Genomic DNA, 8532 nt, shown 5'->3' with positions numbered 1-8532 from the left:
TCGCAAGGTGCTTGCGAGCGTCCTGGAGAATGTCTCTACTTATAGGACGTCGAGCACCTCCAAAAGCTTCCTCACGTCTAAATTGCATTTCTTATGCGAACCAGAGACTAAGTTGTTTGACTGTGGCAAAGCAGCTTGCCGGACGTCAAACTTATCAGCTTGCTTTTCGAAGTAAAGCGAACGTTACATAACGTTATACGGAGCGCCATGAGGAGAGGAGACGAATACTGAGTTGCTCCTCCAAAAGGTGGAATCAAGAATGTCCTTGATTACCATATTCTTTGGAATGCTAGCGAGTTGAAACAGCTCTAACTTCATGAGCGCTCACTTCGCAGGAGGCTTAAATCACTCTTCTGGCAAGATGAATGAGCCTCCTTAATATGTCCCTTAGGAAAAGAGCCAGTGCATTCTTCGAAAAGGGTAAAAGGGTCAAAACGTGGTCTCTTCCTGAGCACCATAAATTACCCACCCGAAGGACCTCTTACTTCCTTCGTTTATGTAAATAAAATTTGAGAGCCCTGACAGGGCACAGGATCTCTTTCATCCTCTCGTGACGAGAGAGAGGACGTGAAGCGTCCTCCTCTAAAGCTTCTTAAGGGGGCGCGAGTCCTTCCGAGAGCTCCAACCCCTGTGTGGGGAGGACGCCTCGGAGGACGAGAAGCAATCCTTTAAGATTCGTGCACGTGCTCGATCTTCGGCCAGCTGTGGGAAGCGACAACAGGACCTGCCGAAAGGAAGCCAGATCAGAGTGAAAAACCCGTAACCCTCCTTCGGCTTTTGACATGCCCTCTCCCTGGTTTCCTGGGGAGTCCGACAGAGGTCTAGGCCTAGAGGCGTTATGGGGGCCGATCTGACGTTCCCTCCTGACGAGAGAGAGGACGTGAAGCGTCCTCTTCTCTAAAGCTTCTTAGAGGGCGCGAGTCCTTCCGAGAGCTCCAACCCTTGCGCGGGGAGGAGGACGCCTCGGAGGACGAGAAGCAATCCTTCAAGATTCGTGCACCGTGCACGATCTTTAGCAGCCTGGGAATCGTCAACAGGTCCTGCCGAAGGGACGCCAGATCGGTAGGGGCCCCGGGAAGCCCCCGTAACCCTCTTGCGGGCTTTCGACATGCTACGGTCCCTGGGTCCTGGGAAGTCCGACAGAGGTCCAGGCCTATAGCATTATGGGGGAAAAAACGATACTGACGCCCCCTCCACAACACAAGGGGGGGCACTACACTTCACCAACACTGATTGGAGAGCGAGCACTTTAGTCTAAGATTACTTGATGTAATCCTCTAGCAGACACTTCTTCTAGGCCCGTAAGCCATACCACAGGGTTAGGCAAAAATAAATACTACAGGACGTTAGAAGGTTCATTATTCTAACTTCTGTTTACTGTGGAGGAAAACCCCTGATTCTAACACGCTCTAAAATGCGTACATGAATCCTACTTCTTCCGTAATCAGTACACAATTACACTAATTACATTGATCTTTATGCAAAAGAAAAAACATGTAAACGTCAATATATAACTAAGCGGAGTGTCTACCGAAAGTTCCGGTAGCCTCACCTTAAGACCCCATGCAAACAACAAAGTCTGAAACTAGGCTAACTAGCTTCAGACACATATGCAATGAAAAAATTTAACTTATGGTAGCGTATGCCTAGCCACAAATCCAAGTCAATAATCAAAAGAATAATTAGGATACTTAAGCGGCTAATGAAGTTTCAAAATCCTAGGCGGAGGTCTGTAAACAGTTGTTTACGACCGACCGGCGACAGAAAAAATATGGATAGAAAATGGGAATGGTTCCTGATATCCGCCTCCCAGCGGCGGGAATGGGTACTACCACCTGGCCGCCCCACTGCGTGTGCCGCGAATTTGAAATTCTGTCGGACTTCGGAGAAATACAGCTATATATATCTGTCAGGTAAGTTTCATGAACAAAATGTTGTTTTTATTGTGCTGATTACAACTGCAATCTTGAGTAAGATCAATAAACGTTACATATGTAAGCTAACATTGTTCTTTTTCAAATGAGTAATGGGAAGGGCTGGGGAAAGATGGTGGCCGTCACTGATCAGAACCTTCCATGCAAAACATAGCCGCCATATTGGATTTCAAAACTGCCTTGAAAAACATATTTTACGAAGAGCTCACATGCTTATTTTAGTTCGTATGGGGCTTTCATATATCACATTATGTTGACGAAACTCAGTCTTTTAAATGGTATGGTTAGAGTTGCAATTGTATTCTTGTTTCACCAATTAAATATAGTGAATAAGACCCGTCCACCATGATAAGGGTTGGTCTTCCGTGATGTTTTACCTAGTTTACGATAGGGTATGAAAGACCAAGATGTCGTGACGTCATAATACAGGAGTTAAACGAACGTTCTAATTCCAAAAAATAATTACTTAAATTTGAGTCAGAATCGAGTTACTTTTTCAATAACGAATATATTTTCAAATTAATCATCATATATATGTAAATATTGATGTTTTTACTATTTATTTAAAAAATTATCGAAGTGCAACTCTTTGTCGTCGTCTTCTACCAAAACAGTTGTTTACTCGATGAGGGAGTGAGGAAAGTTTTCCGATTGTTGTGATGAAAGTGCCCCAGCGTCTGTGGGTACAAGTAGTGTGCTGATTTATCACAGGAAATGGTTAGTTTTATGAACACAAGCGACTCCGTAAACATCAAGATGGCGTTAATCTTCTAAATACTATTTGAGTTTTAAGTAAAAATGTTGAATGCGTTTTGGTGAGATTTGCACTATAACACCCTTTTCACTACCCTCTGTTTGAATCTTAAAATTTGGCCTTAATTCTAACTTTGGAGAAAATACTTACTTCGAAAGGAGAGTAGAGGTCTTTAGCTCCGTTTTTCACCAACAAGTCGCGACTGATGCCCATCTACGATGTCATGACGCGTTATAATGTACTTTTTTGGGGATTGTTCACGCTGATCGTACATGGTCCACTCTGTACCCTGCGGTTTTTATACCCTACCCTAGCCTATCCTAGGTATCGTTAGTCTAGTGGCGGAGGTTTACTGTACTGGTCGACTGTGCAAGTTTACTTGAACTTTAGTTTAGGTCTTTAGGCTCACAACAATTGCCTCATTTAGCTTAAAGATCTTCGTTAGGTGTACCTAATAGTAGGTAGTATTTGAAGTGAACGGTGACTTACCTGCGCTATTTGAGTCTCAGCTTGTTGAGCACGAGCATTGAAGGTCTCTTCCGACACAGGGGGGGGGGCAGATCGGCAACTTTTCTCATTAAATTGTACCGATGCCAGTCCGATCGAAAATGTTCCTTTTGTCCGTCGGCATTCTGATATGCAACGTGGCAGCTCAAACATGTAAAGAGAGACATGTTGAGCGAAGACAAAATTTGTTAGGCTGTAACTGGATTACGACGTGCAGCAGTCGTGACTGGTGGTGGTGGGTCATTTGTGTATCACTGATGTCTTTGCTTTTCAACGGCCCTTCATTTTTTGTACAGTAGTTCACGTTTTCACAAGTCCTTTTTCTCTCTTTCCCAAATTTAGCGTGCTATTCCTTTTTTCTTTATTCCTTTCTTATTGAACAAAAAGAATGTTTTTCTTTTTCTTCTAGTTATGACAGTAAACGCAGGAAATGGGCCAAGTCCCCTAAGTCTGTCTGGTTCCTGGTTCATATGCGCTCACTCACAAACACAGTTGTGGGATACTACACTGTTTATGAAGTACAACGCTTTATTCCTTCTTTACTCATCATTTAGTTTTTTGAACTTTACTTTTTATGTTATTTCAAAATGCTTGTTTAATTTATGTTCCTTATTTTCCTTGCAACAATAGTAACCCCGAAAAACTTACAGATGTTTCTGAATTAGATCGCTACTTTACTTTACCCCAATCCCTTTCATTTCTTTATCTTTAAAACCGAGGCAGATCCGTGCTACTTAGCTTTGATATCCATCGCTTTCCAGGTTAAAAACATTCTTAATTTTGTGGATATCCTTATATATTCTCCACTTTCTGCTATGGGATTCAGTGTCCCTATATTTATATCCTGATTTGTTGTTTTTTTGTAATGATTTACAGTTGAATAAATTTTCGGTGGTGTCGTCCTCCACTCTGCATAATTCACAGACATCGTCCTTAAATTTACCCTGGAAATTAGCCATAAGTTCAACATATTCAGTCTGGCTTTCGTTATGATACACGCATCCTTTGTTTCCAGTTACCTTATGTACTTGTTTTCCTCGAAGTTATTTATGATCAGCTTCTTCATTGCTTTCAAAGTCTCTTGTATATCTTGATTAATTCTTTATCTTTATTTTAATTTTCAGTGCTTTTTTTGACATATTCTCTTATTCCATTCATTTCTAGATTATATTTGGTACATAAGTTCACCACGCTTTTTGTCCAACATTGGCCACAGGGGGCTCTTAATTGATCTTCTATACTATTTCTTTGATTAATTTTTCTTTTCTGCCGAATTTATGATGTTGTGGAAAAGCATTATTTTCTTATATTCAATTCTGTAGGCAACTGGCCATATGCCGGACTCCGCTATAATTCCCCAATACGGCGTGCCCTTAGGGTGTACCATTTCGGGCAGGGGGGTGGTGCGGTTCGCTCCGGATGAAAGCTGGATGCGGAATGTCATAAAGGCTCACAAATTATATCCAATTCCTCCGTTGATGTTTCCAATTATTATTAAAGATAGGGACACTTTTCTTTGCTGACGATGGGTTAGTTATAGCAAGTAATATAGAAGATGCAAGAATAAATATAAATAAAGATTTTAATAGATAATGAATAGATGGGCTAGAAATAAATAATAAAGAGAAAAGCATCATCATTATTTTCAATATGAAGGGTAAACCAGAAGAGATAGAGAATATAAAAGTGAGGGAGAACATAACATATTTAGGAATAAGATAAAAGATTCTAGAAATCTGTTTAAGCTACAGAAAAAGGAAATGGATAAAGCACAGAAGTTAGTCAACCTAAACCTATTCCGTGATAGAAAAAAGCTGCAACAAAGTTCTAATAGGTAAAACATTCTGGAAAAATATAGCTCTAACATCAGTCTTATATGGAACCAATGTGTTAATCTAAGAGACACAGAAATAGAAAAATTACAAAGAATAGAGAATGGGGTATATAGGAAAATAGGAGCATGTAGAAGTACAGTAGTAGCCACATTATAAAAGGGAGGAGATAGGAGCATCTTCCATGAAAAGTAGAATTATGAGTGGGAAGATAAGCTATGTAAATAATACTTTAAATGTGACGGAAAGAGATACTGAAGAAAATAATTACAGATATGCAAGAAAAGGAAAGAAAATGGTGGAAATCAGTGGAAAAGTACACTCATGAAGTTAAAATCAATTTAAGAAAATTGGAAGAAGGAATGTCCAAAACAGAAATAAAGGACAAGCCAGAATCTGAGACACAGCGAGGTGGAAAGAAGACTTGGAAAATAAAGTGACTGAACTATATATAAAAATGTGGAAAAGAGAAATAAAAAGATGAAGAAATTTATGATAATTCTACTGGTTCAATACTCTCTTCAAAAGCCAGAACCAACTCTCTTAATTAATATAGCAAAAAGGCACAGAATGAGAACACCTATTGTCCCTTTTTTGTGCCATAATACAGTAGAAGACATATTTCATTTCCTCTTATATTGTTGTACTTATAGAGAAGAACGTGTTAAAGCAACGAAATAAGAAGAGAAACCATATACTTTGATGTGAAAAAAAAGAGAGAAAAAAAAGGAAAAAGAGCTCAACAAATAAACAAAAAAACAAAAAACTCAAGATTAAGAGGCGCCGTTACAAATGCATTGCCTAGACCCATAACTACTACTGTAACCAAGTGCTCAGTTGCATAAGCTCAAATGATGGCTCTGTTCGAGACGAGTATGGCAACGCTGAGGGGAAACGAATGTATTTCCCCTTATATTCATTTGAAATTACGCATTTCTCCCTTGAAAAAGGGAACCTGTATATGGGTCCAGTGTAAGCACCAGTACAGGAGTCCAGGGTCTGATGTAAGAATCGGTGTTGGTTCTAACTGTTATTGAAGGATTACAGCCAGGAATAAGCTGCGTTACAATGTATCCGCCTACTGTTAAGAAGAAAATATAAAAACCCCGCGGAAGCTAGCCTTTCCCTCAAATCCTATTACAACAATGAAGATTCGAACATCTCTGACGTCAAGTTCCTGTTCCAGCTAAGGATAGGTAAAAAATTATAGTAGTCTAGGCTACGAGTACCTTTATATTAGCCTTTGGTTTGAATTGTTATGCATAGGCTAGTCCGAGTTAATTGTCCTAAAATGTTCGGTAGCCTCCGAATGTTTAAGTCAGGACGTTTGACACATCAGTAATGTATACCTACATATGCAGTATAGTAGATACACGAGTAATAACAAGAATATTATCATTAGATATTCATATATTACAAATGCACTATTATTGTTTAAGTATTACAAGATATCAAACTGCATCAGGAGCGGGTGAGCTAAGAAGCGAGCTCACATGGGGTTTCGAGTATGTCAGCTTAATATTGGGTCCATGACTGTGAGAGGTAGAGAATTGGCTGACTTGATGAGAGAAAAGAAAGTAGATGTTATGTGGTGTGCAAGAAACGCGATGGAAAGGAAACAAAGCTAAAGAGCTGGGTGATGGATATAAGCTATTATATGGAGCAAATAAACAAGGTAGAAATGGAGTTGGCATAGTACTGTCTGGTGAACTGAAGAATACAATGATAGAAGTGCATATAAAGAATGACTGTATCATCAGATTGAAAATATGTCATGGAGGAGAGATTCTGAATATTATAAGTGCATCTGCACCACAAGTTGGTTGCACAGAAGAAGAGAAGGGAAATTTGTGGAGAGACATGGATGGAGTAATGGAAGAAACTGGAAGAATATGAGAGGGTGATAGTGGGGGCAGATTTGAATGGCCATCAGAAGTGAAAATGAGATGATTGGTCGGGTGCATGTGGGCGATGGAATTGGGGAGAGAAACCCAGAAGGAGAGAGTGTAGTGGACTTTTGCTGTGTCATTCGACAGGGCAATAGTAAAACACATTCTTTAAGAAGAAAAGGCACTTCTAACAACATATAGGAGTGGGGGAAGATGCTCCCAGGGTAGATATACTTTCTGTACAAAAGGATAAAGCTGGTGGAGGTCAAGAACTACAAAGTTATTCCAGGTGACCATGTAGCCCCACACAGACTGCTTTGTATGGATTGAAGTTAAAAAGGGGAAAAAAACCAAAGCTAAAGGGATAAGGAAAATTAAATGGTACAAATTAGAGAAGGGAGGGGATAAGAAGAGAGAGTTTGAGGGTTTTGGAGGATATTGATATAGGGATTGAAGATGTTCAAGAGTGGTGGGCACGAAATTGCAGCAGTAATAAGAAGGCATGGAAAGGAGCTGCTAGGAGAGACATCTGGTATCATATGGGAAGAAAAGGAGAGTTGGTTGTGGGATGAAGGCATTGAGAAAGTAATAAAAGATAAGGAGGAGGCAAAGAAGAGATGGGAAGAGTCACAGTCAAATGGAGGACAGAGATAGGTTCAGAGAAAAAACAAGGTGGTGAAAAGGGTGGTAGCCCAAGCTAAAGCAAAGTCGTATGATGATGTGTATAATGATCTGGGGACAAAGTAAGGGTTTAAAAACAAGATGATCAAGATATCAAAGCCCAGAAAAACAAAAAGAACACCAAAGATATTACACATATCAAAACAAATAAAAAGATCAAGATGGTGTAGTACTTAGAAAGGAGGAAGGGGACATTGTGTAGAGATGGAAAGAATATTTCGAACAGTTGTTAAATGAGGAAAATAATAGACTAATAAGAGAGGATGGGCAAGTGAACATTGGCATGGTAATGAGGTTTTCTAGGCAAGGGGTACTAAATGCACTGAAGAAGATGAAGAATGGGAAGGCAACCGGACCAGACATGATTCCTGTGGAGGCATGGAAAGCATTAGGAGATGAAGGAGTGGTAATACACTGTACGATCTTATGATAAAAGGAAAAAGAAATACCAAAAGCAATGAGTGGGGTGGGAGTATAGTGATCCCAATTTTCAAAGAGAAAGGCGATGTCCAAGAGTGTGGTAATTATATGGGATTAAATTGATGTCCCACACTTTGAAGATACTAGAAAGGACAGATTATATGTGTACCACCAATGAGGGGGATGAAAGAGAAAGTATTTCAGCTTGGGGAGAACAAATAAAGAGAGTTGATAAGTTTAAGTATTTGGGATCCTTTGTTAACACTGGGGGAAGTATGGAAGAAGAAGTAAAACACTGGGTACAGGCAGGCTGGAACAACTGGAGTTCTTTGTGACAAAAGAGTACCAGTGAGGTTAAAAGGAAAATTCACAAGACGGTGGTAAGAACAGCATGGTGTATGGTACAGAAACAGCAAGCTTGAGAAAAACAGAGAAGATGGATGTGGTAGAAATGATGAGTGCTTAGGTGGATGTCTGGGGTTGACAAGAGAGGATAGGATCAGAAATGCCAAATA

This window comes from Macrobrachium nipponense, chromosome 43 (genome assembly GCF_015104395.2).
Source record: "Macrobrachium nipponense isolate FS-2020 chromosome 43, ASM1510439v2, whole genome shotgun sequence".
Classification (NCBI taxonomy): domain Eukaryota; kingdom Metazoa; phylum Arthropoda; class Malacostraca; order Decapoda; family Palaemonidae; genus Macrobrachium; species Macrobrachium nipponense.
The sequence above is the reverse complement of the archived record's forward strand: the minus strand, read 5'-3'. Positions refer to the sequence as shown.